The sequence below is a fragment of the Heptranchias perlo genome, chromosome 5, assembly GCF_035084215.1.
Source record: "Heptranchias perlo isolate sHepPer1 chromosome 5, sHepPer1.hap1, whole genome shotgun sequence".
NCBI lineage: Eukaryota > Metazoa > Chordata > Chondrichthyes > Hexanchiformes > Hexanchidae > Heptranchias > Heptranchias perlo.
In genome coordinates this window covers 6,823,230-6,841,201 of record NC_090329.1, presented here as the reverse complement: position 1 = coordinate 6,841,201, position 17,972 = coordinate 6,823,230, and the positions used below count along the sequence as shown (strand labels likewise).

The 17,972-nt window shown below is 43.7% G+C and overlaps 1 protein-coding gene across 3 annotated transcripts in view; it reads left to right on the top strand.

The window, feature by feature from the left end:
• The window catches only part of fbxo9 (F-box protein 9), a 124,644-nt gene that overhangs the window by 2,577 nt on the left and 104,095 nt on the right, over positions 1-17,972 (top strand). Inside the window, exon 1 of one of the 3 annotated variants that reach the window (XM_067983998.1) lies at positions 4,955-5,168. The exons of the other annotated variants lie outside the window; for them this stretch is intronic. The gene's annotated coding sequence lies outside the window, so the exon portion shown is untranslated. Of the gene's footprint in view, positions 1-4,954; positions 5,169-17,972 lie in introns of those variants that run through there. 3 annotated transcript variants of the gene reach the window in all.

Here is a 17,972-nt window from a genome sequence, read left to right as displayed (position 1 = left end):
AGTCATGTACATTGTATAATGACTCACAACATGCCATAATGCCTAGTGATGCAGTTGATCACTTTCCAAACTTTGTAAATGCTAAATAAAGTCACCTGAAATCAGCTACTGTGATTTCAGCACAATCAAAAAAAAAACAAATTTTAAAAAGTGATATTTTTAACAACCCCAGTATCTGGAGAGTATCTTGCTGATCCTCCTACCTTGTACCTCAATTAAATTTTATTACACTTAAAATAACCCTGCCCTGTGATTAGTTTGCTACCACTACTTTTCCAAGAACAATGAAACCTTCTTGCTGCTCCTTGATTCTATTTCCAGACCCAGTGGAGCACAGAAAAGGCAATCAGAAGAAATTTCATGTTGTCCAGGAACCAGGATGTGATTAACCTGCTACTTGGGCAAAAGTGAGGAAAAAGTTACAGATGTGTTGAGGGTGTGGATACCTATCAATGAAATATATACAGATGCATAGATCGAGAGAGAGAGATCAGTAATGGTCGTATTAGCCAGCAGTTGAATTACTGTAGCTAATGATGTGTGGAATGTGGAAGGGCAGTCAGTGAAGATGGAGGAGCCCTTTGGCTGTCCAGCTGTATCACGAGTGGCTGCTGTCAGTTAATGCAGACTTCGTACAAATAAGGTGGTCCGATGAAGAATTCATAGAAGAGAGTAATAACTGATCACTATACAAATTACTAAAAGCTAGTGCACAGGTACATGAAGTACTCAAAAAGACTAATGGAATGTTGGCCTTTATCTCAGGGAGTTGGAATTCAAAAGTGAGGAAGTGATGCTTTACTTGTGCAGAGCCTTGGTCAGACCCCATCTGGAGTACGCCATTCAGATTTGGGCACCGAGCCTCAGGAAAGATATATTGGTCTTGGAAGGGGCACCGTGCAGATTCACCAGCATGATTCTAGGGCTTAAAGGGTTATATTGAAAGGACAGGTTGCATAAACTTGGCTTATATTCCCTTGAGTTCATACAGTTGAAGGGTAATCTAATCAAAGTATTTAAAATTATTAAGGGATTCAATAGGGCATTTACAGAAATGCTATTTCCTCCGGTGGGGAAATTTAGAACAAGAGTGCATAATCTTAAAATTGGAGCTCGGCCATTTAGGAATGAAATCAGGAAGCATTCTTACATACAAAGGGTAGTGGAAATCTGGAACTCGCTCCCCAAAATGCTGTGGATGCTGGGCAATTGAAATATTTAAGATTGAGATCAATAGATTTTTATTAGGTAAGGGTATTAAAGAATATGGAACAAAGGCAGATAAATAGAGTTGAGGTACAGATCAACCATAGTGGAACAGACTTGAGGAGCTAAGTGGCCTACTCCTGTTCTTGTGTAACTGACCTGCTTTTGAATCAAGTCTCTCAATCCCCTGAAGAGGTGACTTTGGGTCATTTAGATTAGTGACCAAAGCAAACAATTGTTTAAACACAAGGTCCACATACCCTCTTCCCTGTCATTCAAATCATATAACATCTGGAGGATCTCCTGATTTTTATTGTGCAGCATATTGATTGAAGTAGCAAGAACTAAGGTTTTAGTCCATACCTATACTATAAGGTGTAGGAAAGCAAAAAAAAATAAATTTCAAAGAATGATAAAATACTGTACTTAATGTTTGTGCTATTGGGTTGTATGCAGACTTAGTAGAACACACAGAAGGCAATGAGAAAAAACTTGATGTTGTCCAGAAACCAGGGTGTAATTAACCTGCTTATAAACTAACAATTTCAGTACAAAAGAGAAGCTTTTATTTTAACTGAATTTTCAGGTTATTAAAATGAATGTTTGTTATTGGTTATGATCCCCAAAATTAAAATTCAGTTTCAGCGGTACTTATTTTAACAAGTTCTTGTGTTAGTCCAGTGGCGCAGCACATTATAGAGCATTGATGGTCAGTTATAGAAATAGTGAGTTTCTTTCCTGGGGTTTCCCACATGATACGTTCCCAGTCTTCACAGCCACTTGGGGAAGTTGGAAAGAAAATAATTTGATGAGTTGAGATATTTTGCTCTCATTTACCTCCTGGTGGTTGCTTAAAATTAGAGGGGGTAGATTCTATAGGAGAAGTTTTACCCTGTGCTCGGGTTATAGTTTAGGGCAAATCTGATGAGATGGGTGAAAAATAACATTAATATGCTCCTCAACAGATTGGGGGAAATGGACTTTATTTTGAGCAAACCTGACTTTAATAAAATTTTGTTATGGATTAATCATTGTGTCCATTCTAGTAGAAAAGCATTGTTTTGGTCTCATTATAGTTGAGCACTGAGGGACCAGTGGAACATGGATGGTCAGTACAATGTGGCGTTTAGGAAAGAAGGAACTTGCATTTATATAGCATCTTTCATAACCACAGGAATTACTTCACATACAATGAAATACTTTTGAAGTGTAGTCACTGTTTTAATGTAGGCAAATGTGGAAGCCAAATTACACCCAGCAGATACCACAAATTAGATAATGACCAGATAATTTATTTTCGTGATCTAGGTTGAGGGATAAATAAGGGACACCGGGAGAAATCCTCTGTTCTTCTTCAAATAGTGCCATGATATCTTTCACGTCCACCTGAGAGGGCAGACGGGACATTGGTTTAATGTCACACCCGAAAGATAGTACTGTGCAATGACGGTATTGCCTGTCAGTGCAGCCCTGTAGTCTATTTTGACTTTAATTATCTTCATTTTAGCTGATGAATGCCAGGGCCTGATTAAACTTGTTTGTCTGATGCTTCACCAGAGGGCTGGTTTAAGCCAGTAACAGGTTAATTAATTGATTACGAAAGTGGTGTGATTAGCCGCTCTCTCCTGGCTTTTCCTGTGGCAGTTGGGCTAATGTGAAAATTGAAAGACTACATATTTGTAGTGAGAGATTAGTCTTGAGCAGCAAGAGATCAATGGACTAAAAACAGCCAGAAGAGTTTGGAGTTTAGCCTCAGCGGGACTAATCGGACGGCAAGTACTGAAGCTTTTACTTATTTAATAGGGAGTATTTTACTCAATTGCCTTCATTTTTGGTGTTTGTTTGGAGCTTTACCAAGTGGGCTGGTTTAGATTGAGTAATTATATAAGTGGTGTGATTAGCTGTTGTATGGATGGTTTTTCCAATTTCAGTTGGTACAAGAGCATTGAGAATTTGTTTGAGTGAATTATTAAAATTGAAAAAATAGTTTCCCTTTTAATAGTTTGAGGAAACGAAATAATATTAGAAATGGCTTTAGCATGTTCCAATTGTACTGGCACTTCTCCACTCTGATCACACCTCCAACATTCTTTTGATCTCTACATGATGTAGATTGCTAGAAATTTATAAATAACTTGTTTACATTCTTGATCTGAATCAGCCTTGCAATAGGTTCCTGATGAGACTGTGCCTCCCATTGTCTCCACTGCCTCTTCCAGTATGCTATAGTAATACTTTATACAAGTCTATAAAACGCAGGTGTATACTGGTAGGCATTGGCTTTGTAGCAACATAATTCAAAAAAGATTCAGTGAGAATGATAAGCTCCTTGGAATTGGTTGCTCTGCCAGTTGTTCTATCGTTGATCATCTCCACATCATATTTCCTGAGCACTTTGCTAAAAGTGGACAGTGGATGAATGTAATTTGGAATTGGTTTCCTTCAAACAACTCACTGATTATTTTCTCCCTCTCAACATGTTTCCTAGGTGAGTGGGCTGAGGGTGAGCCTTTCACCCTCTTGGCCCCAGGCGCTGACTGCCCTGCCACCCTGGGCTCTCCGGTTTCAATCTCACCCATCTACGTTGCAGCACCTCCCAGACACTTCAGTAACAACCATGGTTATGGATCTGGCATGATGACAACAGAAAGATCAACCTGGGGCAAAGGTATGTCCTAGCCCTGGGCTCTGCTTTTTCTCTGTCCCAGTTCCTGCACCCATTTCTCCTGAGAGATCTGTGACTTGTCCTAAACCCCCTCCCAATTCCATGTCCTAGTACCCCACTCTCCAGCCAGAAGAGACATGATCGTTCGATGGCTGTCAGAAGTTTGCAGCCCTGACTCTGGCTCCAGGCCACCATGGGAGATGAGAGGAAAAGGACATAGTGAGAAACAAAAAGAAAAAGGATAGAAAGAAAGAAAAACTTGCAGAAACACCTAGAGTCATATGAGAGAAAATATGTGAGTGGCATACAGTGAGAGTGGGAGATATGTAGAGTTGGAGACACCATTGCAAAGATGAAAATGAGAGACAATGTGTGAGAGCCATAAAGGAAGATGGAGAGACAAGAATTGCAATAGGGGATGAGCAGAGAGATAGTTACAGGGAGAGAGACAATTCTTTTGTTGCCTGTGAGTAATGCCATGGCAGATCACTTGATACTTTTTTTTAAAAGAGAGACACTAGAGACAATAAGCTGTTTGCAATTGATTTACTCTGCTAGTTGCGTCATATTTTCTCAGCATTGGACTGAAGTTGAATATAATTTTGGAAACTACTTCTGTAAATTTGTAAATTGATTGATTCCCTTCAACCAGGACTCCCAGGTTTTTTTTGTTTCAGCCAGTTTGCGTATATGTAGTTGTAAATTTATAGCTATACATGCACTCTTTATGTCCTTTTGCTCTCAATCCTGTGAATCTTATTTTGAAACAAAACACAAGCTTTTTAAGTGGCTAATAGGGAAGGAGCTGATGTGTCTGATAGTCTAAGCAAGTAGCACAAATAAGCTGCAGGGAATGAGAACGATGTTATGTGGTTAATTGGACTTGAGATTGTTCTAGTTAATTATAGCTGAGTTTAGTTAAGGGAAACAGCTGTGTTTCTTGACTGTAATTGTTTGCGATGGAGATGAGCTTGTAAGGTCTTCCAGAAATGAACAATACATGTGAAACTTACATTTTGTACTTTTGTTTGAATACTAGAAACTCTGTATCTGAAGAGCATTTTTTTTTTGAAATCTACATTTGTCAACCTGGTAGAAAATCAACAAATCTAGCTGAAGACTTCAAGGTAAAATCGTTGAGAATCTTACCTGGGAATTTTAATATCTGCTCTGGCATTGTTCATGGTGAGTTGGAGGTCATGAAGACACAAGGGCGGTGTACTCAGATATGAAAGGATTCACATCTCCACTGAAGATTTTGGAATGAAGTTCATAAAGAACCTCCAGAGGCAATGAAGTATGTTTTTGATTAGATCCTGAAAAATGACCAAATGTTCTTGTCCTGGCCCATTGCAGATAGATAAATACCACACTTACATACATAAATAAATCTCTATGTAATATGGGGGAGCTGGTCTTCACTTCAAATGTCTACTTATTAAGGATATGGATTTTTGTAACAAAAACTAAAAATTTCTAAAACTTGAGAAAATGAAATTAATGCGTATATTTCATTATTTACCTCTTATCTCTGGAACAGTTACCATAAAAAGCCCATTTAAATCAGGACTTTTGTTCAAAACGTCCTCCCAAACTTTAAAAATCCTTCCTCACAGTGTATATGATTCCTGGTAATTTTTGAGTTCTCCAGTAAATAAAAGAAAAGGAGATGGTGTAACCATTTGGAATACATTATAAAATATAAAGACCTTCTCCGAGTCATTCCTGTTCAAATTTTCCATCATTTGCTAGTCTTCTCCTCAGTTGTAATCAAGTTTGGCTCACCCTTGCTGACTGCAATTGCAAGAGGTCAGCTAGTACACAATTGTACAGTTATGTTGCTTTCAGAAGAGGAGAGGCAATGTAAACTGAATAGTGTTTTCGTCTGCATTCATTTTTTGTTGATACATAGGAGTGCAGGAGTTGGCAGGCTCATTAACAAGAAGTCCTAGAATGCCTTATGAATCGGCAGTTTTGCTGTCAATCATAACAAAATGATGCAAGTTGTAGGACTGGATGCATGCAAATTGAATGAATTGCAGGCGCAAATTCAACTTAGAGGGTACGACATGGTAGCCATTACTGAGACAAGGCTGCAAGACAGTCAGGACCGGGAACCAAATAAAACAGGTTATAAGGTTGACAGGAGGATAGGGAAACTGGTAGAGGGGGAGGAGTAGCCTTAGTGATTAAGGATGAAATTACTTCAATGATAAGAGAGGATATAACAAGAGGTTAGCAGGCAGTGGACACTTTGAGTAGAATTAAGAAATAGAAAAGGATTTAAGACTGTAGTGGGAGTTGTGTATAGGCCCCCCTGTGGCAGCTGTGAAGTGGCAGAATGTATAACTGCAGGTATTAGACAAGCATGTAGCAAAAGCAAAGTGGTTTTAATAGGGAATTTTAACTTTCATATGGATTGGCATAAGCAGACAAACTCATGTCGGAAAGGTAGGGAATTTATTGAGTGTATTCAGAACAGCTTTCTGCAACAAAATGTCCTAGAATCAACAAGGGGGCAGGTCATAGAAAGTTGTGGCACAGACGGATGCCATTCAGCCCATCGTGTCCATGCCAGCCGAAAAAGAGTTATCCAGCTTAATCCCTCTTTCCAGCACTTGGTGTATAGCTCTGTAGGTTATGGCACTTTAAGTGCACATCCAAGTACTTTTTAAATGAGTTGAGGGTTTCTGTCTTTACCACCCTTTTAGGCAGTGAGTTCCAGACATGTTAGATTTAATAATGAGTAATGAGCCAGATTTAGTGAACAGCTTAACGGTGCGTGAACATTTATGCCTATGGAACCGGCTCTCTCGGGGCATAGTGGAAGCAGTTAGTATTGATTAATTCAAATGCAAATGAGATAGATTTCTTTCAGAAAATAACATGGTGGGATACAGTATATGAGAAATTTGATACATGACATGTGGTAAGTGTAGCATGCGTGGGAGGAAAAGATGACTTTGGACATGGTTCCCAAAGCCCTATACCACTGAGGTTTTTCATGCTATTATTTTTCAACTACTCCATTATCATTGTATCATGCAACTGCCAGGATGGGAGAAAGCAAACGAGATGGACGTTGGTCTTTTTTCGTCTAGCAATTTCTATGTTCCCAAGGCATTAAAAGACAGAAAAGACAATTCAGTGAGTAAATTTAACCATGTTATTGTGACAATTAATTTTTAAAATTTTGTTTAAACCCTTATTTTGGACAATAGAAATTTCAGTTACAAAGGAAAAATGACGTGTAATTTTTTTTTCAAAAACCATTTAACCATTTTGAGCAGGTTGTGTGGGGAGGCAATTATAAAGCACTAATTAGTGGCTGAAACTGGTAATTACATTGTGATGAGTCAGTTGACTTAGGAATTTATAATGAAAAAAGTTGAGATGAAAGTTTGACAAAAAATGACAACAGGAAGTAAGATCAGAAGTGCACGGGATCTAAGATTTTTATTAAGATATATGGATATTAAGAAAAACATATGACTAGATTTCCGGTGGCATTGGTCACAATAGGTAGGCTAATATGCTGCTTTTAATGAAGTAGTATTATGCCATGTAATGTACAATGTATTATTTTGGTTTTACAGTTAAGCAAGATACCTTATTTTTTTGCTGTTATGATTAAGTTGTATGCCTTTGCTATTAAGTAAACTCAAGGTGAGATCAATCAGCATTTACTTGACTTTTGGTGAAGGAGTTTTGCAAATTGGAAGGTTTTTTCAAATATCAGTCTGCATTTCAGAAACCAAGATAAAATAAATGTTTTTAAAGCGTGATTATTGAGGTTAATCACAGGCGAAAGACATTTTAACTCCTATGTCACTAAGGTATTTTCAGTTGCTGGGAGAGTTTCTCTGTATGTCGTTTTCTTTGCTCAATGCTTTTTGAAGTGTGACAGAAATTTGTATTTTTATATGTATATCGGAGCCTTTCTTATAACCATTGTCATTTAGACCTGGTTCTTCTGTGGATTTTGTGAATCAAACCTATGAACTTCGTATGATATGCAGCACATTATCTTGTCTTGGTTCAGCAGATTTGAATGACTTTCAAGGCAGGTGGTTATTTTGGCTAATTAGCCAAGCGTATGGGAAACCGAGAATCTGTTTAAAACAGTAGTTCTTTCTTTTATGTGGGACTGTAAGGCTGCATGGAATGTTTCAAGTAAAGTTGCCCTGGCGTGAGCTGTTTGTACAATATGCAGTTTAGAGCTTCACTTTATGTATGCCCAGATTTACAGATTAACCCTTGGGTCTAATATATACTATTTTTATCTAATATATGACATTCTGTACTTCTGAGTTATGAACAAGTATTGCATGAGATCTGAAACTTGTGTAGAAGTCCTTGAAAAGTAAGATGCTTTTTGCCAGGATGTTTTCTGAATAGAGTGAATTCTGAATACAATTCTTTCAATACATTTTATTGACCAGGGAGCTCCATACTTTTGTCTCAGTATTTTATGTCATTGAAATGCCATTGCTATTTACTTTCCTAAATTGTGTCTCAAAGAACTTGGCTGATTTATTTCAATGTTAAGGTAATCAGGCTGAGACCTACAAAATTTAATTTGTGTGAAGAACTTCCAATATTTTTTTGCAACATTATTTAGTCAGAAGTGTGTGTGCTTAGTGGAGATTTTATTTCATTAATTTTTTTCAAAATGTTTTTGTATTTTCCGTTTTTCAAATGGAACGTGTGCAAATATATGTTAATCCATATTCATTGTCACCCACACATCAGTTACTCAAGTTGTTGTGATATCTTTAGAATCATAGAATGGTTACAGTACAGAAGAAGGCCATTAGGCCCATCGAGCCCGTGCCGACTCTTTGTAAGAACAAACCAGTTAGTCCCATTCCCCCACTCTTTCCCCGTAGCCCTGCAAATCTTTTCCCTTCAATTATTTATCCAGTTCCTTTTTGAAAGCTATAATTGAATCTGCTTCCACCACCCTTTCAGGCAGCGTATTCCAGATCATAACTACTCGCTGCGTATAAAGTGTTTCCTCATGTCACCTTTGGTTCTTTTGATAATCACCTTAAACATGAGTCCTCTGGTTCTCGACCCTTCTGCCATTGGGAACAGTTTCTCTTTATTTACTTTATCTAAACCCGTCATGATTTTGAACACTTCTATCAAATCGCCTCTTAACCTTCCCTACTCTAAGGAGAACATCCCCGGCTTCTACAATCTACCCACATAACTGAAGTCCTTCATCCCTGGAACCATTCTAATAAATCTTTTCTGCACCCTCTCGAAGGCTTTCCATCCTTCCTAAAGTGCGGTGCCCAGAATTGGACACAATACTCCAGTTGTGGCCGAACCAATGTTTTATAAAGGTTCAACATAACTTCCTTGCTTTCGTACTCTGTCTCTATTTATAAAGCTCAGGATCCCATTTGCTTTATTAACTGCTATCTCAACCTGTCCTGCCATCTTCAAAGATTGGTGCACATATGCCCCCAAGTCTCTCTGTTCCTGCACCCCCTTTAGAATTGTACCATTTAGTTTATATTGCCTCTCCTCATTCTTCCTGCCAAAATGTATCAGTTCGTACTTCACTGCGTTAAATTTCACCTGCCATGTGTGCGCCCATTCCACCAGCCTGTCTATGTCCTCTTGATGTCTATTACTATCCTCCTCACTGTTGATTACACTTCCAAGTTTTGTGTCATCTGCAAATTTTGAAATTGTGCCCTGTACACCCAAGTCCAAGTCATGAATATATATCAAGAAACCAGTGGTCCTAGTTACGATCCCTGGGAAACACCACTATATACCTTCCTCCTGTCCAACAAACAGCCATTCACCACTACTCTCTGTTTCCTGTCACTTCGCCAATTTCATATCCATGCTGCCATTGCCCCGTTTATTTAGAGGTTAAGAAAACATTTGATGACTTTTGAAATTTTTTTGTTGTTGTGATTGATGATTGTTGTAAAAATGTAATCCCCTCTGAGAATAGCTGATAAGTTCACTGACAAAAAAAATGTATCCAGGAAATAATAACAGCAGCAATATGTAGGAAGATATCTCAAAGTGCCTTACATTAGTGAGGACACCGAGCAGGAAGGGAAAGATTGAGATGGTTAGGGTGGGGCAATCAAAGGCACTATTGAAGAGAAGGGTTTTGAAAGCATAAGAGAACGGTGGCAAGGCAGAGGAAACTGGGAAGGGAGTTCGGGACTGCATGAGCAACAGTGGAGGGATTGAGGGACAAGGAGTGGCAGAGGCAGTCACAGTTGTCGAGGTGGAAGAAAGCAGTCTTGGAGGAAAAAGTGAGCTTGTGGCCAAGAGGTATGCCGAGAGTCTACATCCTGATTTAGGCTGAGGTGGCACGCTGGGTTGTGGAGGATGGAGTCGAAACCACATAGATGTTAGGAGCCAATATAGTTCGAGGAAATTTTTGCTTATCCAGGTTTTCATATCGAACTGGCAATTGGAATGAGTAGTTAAAGCATTTCTATTGATGAAGCAGGCAGGGAGTAGAACTGGGTGTCATCAGCATGCATATGGAAGCTGATCCCATGCTTCTGGATAATGTTGCCAAAGGGTGGAATGTGGATAACCACATAGGAAATAGGAGTAGGCCATCTGGCCCCTCAAGCCGGCTCCGCCATTCAATCAGATCATGGCTGATCTTTGACCTCAACACCATTTTGCTGCACCATCCCCATATTCCTTGATGCCTTTAATATCTAGAAATCTATTGGTCTCTGTTTTGAATGTACTCAATGATTGAGCCTCCACAGCCCTCTGGGGTAGAGAATTCCAAAGATTCACCACCTCTGAGTGAAGAAATTTCTTCTGATCTCAGTCCTAAATGGCCTACCCCTTATTCTGAGACTGTGACCCCTGATTCTAGACTCCCCAGCCACGGGAAACATCCTCCTTGCATCTAACCTGTCGAGCCCTGTAAGAATTTTCTATGCTTCAATGAGATGGTGAAAAGGAGGGGATCAAGGATGATCCCCTGGAGTATTTATTACTGAAGGTGAGCGCAAGGACAAGAAGCTGTTGGAGGAAATATAGTGCCTACGTTGTGATAAGTATGAGCAGAACCAGGAGAGCAGAACCAGGAGAGCAGAACCAGGAGAGCAGAACCAGGAGAGCAGAACCAGGAGAGCAGAACCAGGAGAGCAGAACCAGGAGAGCAGAACCAGGAGAGCAGAACCAGGAGAGCAGAACCAGGAGAGCAGAACCAGGAGAGCAGAACCAGGAGAGCAGAACCAGGAGAGCAGAACCAGGAGAGCAGAACCAGGAGAGCAGAACCAGGAGAGCAGAACCAGGAGAGCAGAACCAGGAGAGCAGAACCAGGAGAGCAGAACCAGGAGAGCAGAACCAGGAGAGCAGAACCAGGAGAGCAGAACCAGGAGAGCAGAACCAGGAGAGCAGAACCAGGAGAGCAGAACCAGGAGAGCAGAACCAGGAGAGCAGAACCAGGAGAGCAGAACCAGGAGAGCAGAACCAGGAGAGCAGAACCAGGAGAGCAGAACCAGGAGAGCAGAACCAGGAGAGCAGAACCAGGAGAGCAGAACCAGGAGAGCAGAACCAGGAGAGCAGAACCAGGAGAGCAGAACCAGGAGAGCAGAACCAGGAGAGCAGAACCAGGAGAGCAGAACCAGGAGAGCAGAACCAGGAGAGCAGAACCAGGAGAGCAGAACCAGGAGAGCAGAACCAGGAGAGCAGAACCAGGAGAGCAGAACCAGGAGAGCAGAACCAGGAGAGCAGAACCAGGAGAGCAGAACCAGGAGAGCAGAACCAGGAGAGCAGAACCAGGAGAGCAGAACCAGGAGAGCAGAACCAGGAGAGCAGAACCAGGAGAGCAGAACCAGGAGAGCAGAACCAGGAGAGCAGAACCAGGAGAGCAGAACCAGGAGAGCAGAACCAGGAGAGCAGAACCAGGAGAGCAGAACCAGGAGAGCAGAACCAGGAGAGCAGAACCAGGAGAGCAGAACCAGGAGAGCAGAACCAGGAGAGCAGAACCAGGAGAGCAGAACCAGGAGAGCAGAACCAGGAGAGCAGAACCAGGAGAGCAGAACCAGGAGAGCAGAACCAGGAGAGCAGAACCAGGAGAGCAGAACCAGGAGAGCAGAACCAGGAGAGCAGAACCAGGAGAGCAGAACCAGGAGAGCAGAACCAGGAGAGCAGAACCAGGAGAGCAGAACCAGGAGAGCAGAACCAGGAGAGCAGAACCAGGAGAGCAGAACCAGGAGAGCAGAACCAGGAGAGCAGAACCAGGAGAGCAGAACCAGGAGAGCAGAACCAGGAGAGCAGAACCAGGAGAGCAGAACCAGGAGAGCAGAACCAGGAGAGCAGAACCAGGAGAGCAGAACCAGGAGAGCAGAACCAGGAGAGCAGAACCAGGAGAGCAGAACCAGGAGAGCAGAACCAGGAGAGCAGAACCAGGAGAGCAGAACCAGGAGAGCAGAACCAGGAGAGCAGAACCAGGAGAGCAGAACCAGGAGAGCAGAACCAGGAGAGCAGAACCAGGAGAGCAGAACCAGGAGAGCAGAACCAGGAGAGCAGAACCAGGAGAGCAGAACCAGGAGAGCAGAACCAGGAGAGCAGAACCAGGAGAGCAGAACCAGGAGAGCAGAACCAGGAGAGCAGAACCAGGAGAGCAGAACCAGGAGAGCAGAACCAGGAGAGCAGAACCAGGAGAGCAGAACCAGGAGAGCAGAACCAGGAGAGCAGAACCAGGAGAGCAGAACCAGGAGAGCAGAACCAGGAGAGCAGAACCAGGAGAGCAGAACCAGGAGAGCAGAACCAGGAGAGCAGAACCAGGAGAGCAGAACCAGGAGAGCAGAACCAGGAGAGCAGAACCAGGAGAGCAGAACCAGGAGAGCAGAACCAGGAGAGCAGAACCAGGAGAGCAGAACCAGGAGAGCAGAACCAGGAGAGCAGAACCAGGAGAGCAGAACCAGGAGAGCAGAACCAGGAGAGCAGAACCAGGAGAGCAGAACCAGGAGAGCAGAACCAGGAGAGCAGAACCAGGAGAGCAGAACCAGGAGAGCAGAACCAGGAGAGCAGAACCAGGAGAGCAGAACCAGGAGAGCAGAACCAGGAGAGCAGAACCAGGAGAGCAGAACCAGGAGAGCAGAACCAGGAGAGCAGAACCAGGAGAGCAGAACCAGGAGAGCAGAACCAGGAGAGCAGAACCAGGAGAGCAGAACCAGGAGAGCAGAACCAGGAGAGCAGAACCAGGAGAGCAGAACCAGGAGAGCAGAACCAGGAGAGCAGAACCAGGAGAGCAGAACCAGGAGAGCAGAACCAGGAGAGCAGAACCAGGAGAGCAGAACCAGGAGAGCAGAACCAGGAGAGCAGAACCAGGAGAGCAGAACCAGGAGAGCAGAACCAGGAGAGCAGAACCAGGAGAGCAGAACCAGGAGAGCAGAACCAGGAGAGCAGAACCAGGAGAGCAGAACCAGGAGAGCAGAACCAGGAGAGCAGAACCAGGAGAGCAGAACCAGGAGAGCAGAACCAGGAGAGCAGAACCAGGAGAGCAGAACCAGGAGAGCAGAACCAGGAGAGCAGAACCAGGAGAGCAGAACCAGGAGAGCAGAACCAGGAGAGCAGAACCAGGAGAGCAGAACCAGGAGAGCAGAACCAGGAGAGCAGAACCAGGAGAGCAGAACCAGGAGAGCAGAACCAGGAGAGCAGAACCAGGAGAGCAGAACCAGGAGAGCAGAACCAGGAGAGCAGAACCAGGAGAGCAGAACCAGGAGAGCAGAACCAGGAGAGCAGAACCAGGAGAGCAGAACCAGGAGAGCAGAACCAGGAGAGCAGAACCAGGAGAGCAGAACCAGGAGAGCAGAACCAGGAGAGCAGAACCAGGAGAGCAGAACCAGGAGAGCAGAACCAGGAGAGCAGAACCAGGAGAGCAGAACCAGGAGAGCAGAACCAGGAGAGCAGAACCAGGAGAGCAGAACCAGGAGAGCAGAACCAGGAGAGCAGAACCAGGAGAGCAGAACCAGGAGAGCAGAACCAGGAGAGCAGAACCAGGAGAGCAGAACCAGGAGAGCAGAACCAGGAGAGCAGAACCAGGAGAGCAGAACCAGGAGAGCAGAACCAGGAGAGCAGAACCAGGAGAGCAGAACCAGGAGAGCAGAACCAGGAGAGCAGAACCAGGAGAGCAGAACCAGGAGAGCAGAACCAGGAGAGCAGAACCAGGAGAGCAGAACCAGGAGAGCAGAACCAGGAGAGCAGAACCAGGAGAGCAGAACCAGGAGAGCAGAACCAGGAGAGCAGAACCAGGAGAGCAGAACCAGGAGAGCAGAACCAGGAGAGCAGAACCAGGAGAGCAGAACCAGGAGAGCAGAACCAGGAGAGCAGAACCAGGAGAGCAGAACCAGGAGAGCAGAACCAGGAGAGCAGAACCAGGAGAGCAGAACCAGGAGAGCAGAACCAGGAGAGCAGAACCAGGAGAGCAGAACCAGGAGAGCAGAACCAGGAGAGCAGAACCAGGAGAGCAGAACCAGGAGAGCAGAACCAGGAGAGCAGAACCAGGAGAGCAGAACCAGGAGAGCAGAACCAGGAGAGCAGAACCAGGAGAGCAGAACCAGGAGAGCAGAACCAGGAGAGCAGAACCAGGAGAGCAGAACCAGGAGAGCAGAACCAGGAGAGCAGAACCAGGAGAGCAGAACCAGGAGAGCAGAACCAGGAGAGCAGAACCAGGAGAGCAGAACCAGGAGAGCAGAACCAGGAGAGCAGAACCAGGAGAGCAGAACCAGGAGAGCAGAACCAGGAGAGCAGAACCAGGAGAGCAGAACCAGGAGAGCAGAACCAGGAGAGCAGAACCAGGAGAGCAGAACCAGGAGAGCAGAACCAGGAGAGCAGAACCAGGAGAGCAGAACCAGGAGAGCAGAACCAGGAGAGCAGAACCAGGAGAGCAGAACCAGGAGAGCAGAACCAGGAGAGCAGAACCAGGAGAGCAGAACCAGGAGAGCAGAACCAGGAGAGCAGAACCAGGAGAGCAGAACCAGGAGAGCAGAACCAGGAGAGCAGAACCAGGAGAGCAGAACCAGGAGAGCAGAACCAGGAGAGCAGAACCAGGAGAGCAGAACCAGGAGAGCAGAACCAGGAGAGCAGAACCAGGAGAGCAGAACCAGGAGAGCAGAACCAGGAGAGCAGAACCAGGAGAGCAGAACCAGGAGAGCAGAACCAGGAGAGCAGAACCAGGAGAGCAGAACCAGGAGAGCAGAACCAGGAGAGCAGAACCAGGAGAGCAGAACCAGGAGAGCAGAACCAGGAGAGCAGACTATAGAAGAGATACATTGGAGAGGATGAAATGGTCAACGCTGTTAAAAATGGTGAGGTCAAGGAGGGACAGAATTATGATCGAAGACAAACAACATAATATCTATGTTTTCATCATTCTCAAAAGGCCAGATAGTGATCAAGGCGCTCTCGTCCCAGGCTATGATCTCTTTTGGTGGGATTGTGGCACAGGAGGTGACAAAATTGCGTAATACTTCAACCACAAGTTAGGAACCTTCTGAAGCCAATCTGACTGCCTTCAAAAGTGCTGTAGACAAGGAAGAGAGATGCTTTTTGCAAATTGACTACGTATTATCTGATTATTCCATCTTCACCTGGTTGGGAATCATGAGGTAATTCAATGATCTATGTCTGGAAACACACTTTTTCTGGTTAGCATTTTTAGTTATTACATGAGTAACAGTGGGGAGCAAAAACCATGACTGTTGTACAGGTTGCAGTGTTAGCTTATGTGGAACACAACACATGAAATAACAAATATATCCACTGTGCATATTTCCTCTCCAAATACAATTAAAATTTATTTGCGCAGTTTATGGACCACAGAGCTCAAAATCAAGGTAAACATTTGATCCTAAATGGTATCTCATGGGAGGCATTAGTTCAAGTAACTCTCCCAAACTCCACTATCTCCCTTTTTCCCCCCCAGGACCTGAAAACTGCAGAACTTCTCCCTCAGGCTTTTAAAACCAATGATCAGCATCACATAATCACTACTGCCTAATTTACTTCACTTTTTAAAAATTGTTTTCAACCTTGGTGGTACCTTGGACAAGGACCATGGTGCATCGGCAGCTGTTGGAGTATTAAATGTACGTCTGCTAATGTTGGATCTTAATTTTATATTGTAATTGATTTTCTCCCTTACCAATTTTTTTTTGTTTTAAATCCAATTTTTTCTCCTTTACTGAAAGATAGTGGGCTATGATTTTGTGGACACTGGCTGCCTTCCAGGATCTCAGCAAATAAGTCATTCTTCACACATAAGTTTGAACAGTGAGTGTTTGCAAGCTTTTCAAGTTTTGGGAGCATTACAGCTGAGTTTCCTGGCCACCGACTCCATTGCCCTTCCTGGCCACAGTCTGAGACTGAACCGGACTGTTTGCACTCTCGGCATTCTATTTGACCCTGAGCTGTGCTTCCGCCCCCATATGCTTTCCATCACCAAGACTGCCTGCTTCTACCTTCATAATATCTCCTGTTTCCACCTCTGCCTCAGCCCATCTGCTGCTGAAATCTTCATCCATGCCTTTGTTACCTCCAGACTGGACTATTCCAGTGCTCTCCTCAAGCATTGAGGCAGGCCTTCCACCTTCCACCCTCCGTAAACTTGAGCCCATGCAAAACTCTGCTGCCATACACTAACTCGCACCAAGTCCCGTTCACCCATGACTCCTGTGTATGCACCTTAATTTTCATCTCTCCACCATTGGCAGCCATGCCTTCAGCTGCCTGGGCCCTAAGCTTTGGAATCCCCCCCCCCCCCCAAACCTCTTCGCCTCTCTACCTCTCTTTTCTCCTTTAAGTTGCTCCTTAAAACCTACCCCTTTAACCAAGCCTTTAGTCACCTGTCCTTATATCACTTTGTGGCTCGGTGTCAAATTTTGTCTGATAATGCCCCTGTGAAGCGTCTTGGCACGTTTTTACGACGTTAAAGGTGCTATATAAATTCAAGTTGTTGTTGTGTACAAACCTTTATTAGTTTGATGGCCAGATATGAATTTTACAGTACAAGTGAGTGGATAGAGCTCAGGAGAGAAATCTTGGCTGATTTCCAGGCCAGCAATGCTAAGGACAAAATTAGGATAAATTGAATTTTTTATGTCTCTTCTGTTCCTGGCTGAAGTAGGCAATTGTTGTCTGTTATCAGTACTTTTGCATTAACCAGTAGCAATTGTACAAGATTTTGCTTTTCTTTTTGATCCTTTCTCCTTTCATCTAGGGAGGCACCCTGTGTGACCTGAAAGACTGAGATCTGAGCCAGCATTGTGTAGAATAGTAGACATTAACAGAAGTTCTGCTGCTTTTACCTCAAACGCCAATATACTGAGTCCATGTTGCCTCTCTAACAATATCTAATCCTACAGGTTCTTCTCCTTAGAGCAGAGAACGTTAAGGGGAGATTCAGTAGAGGTGTTCAAAATCATTAAGGGCTTTGATGGAATAAATAAGGAGAAACAGTGGTAGAAGGGTCGGTAACCAGAAGACACAGATTTAAGGTAATTGGCAAAAGAACCAGAGTCGAGATGAGGTGATTTTTTTTTACGCAGCCAGTTATGATCTGGAATGCACTGCATGAAAGGGTGGTGGAAGCAGATTCAGTAATAACTTTCAAAAGGGAATTCGATAAATACTTGAAGGCGAAAAATTTGCCGGCACAGGGACGATGGACCGAATGGCCTCGTGCTGTGTCATTCTGTGATTCTATGATAAACTGTCGAAACTTAACACTATACCAATGCACTAACACACTCCGACCAGTATCACAAAGGGAAAGGTTTTACTTTAATTGACTTGTATACAAGGGAAGCTGTATTCTGAACAATGGTCAGAACAACCTCTTCACTGAACAAAGGAAACAGTTCACATTTATACAGTTTAATTAGTAATGTCCACCTGTCATAGAATATGGGCGTACATGTACATTCTTTATTGGTTCAGGTAGTTGGTCAATCAAGTAGTGAGCCTGCCCCCTCTGGACGTCCATAGCTCATTCCTATATTGGCACGTAGGCCTCGTAGGCCCGAGCACATTATCCTTCCTACATTCTAAAGCTGGTTATCAGTAGGGCTGAAGTCAGTCTCAAGGC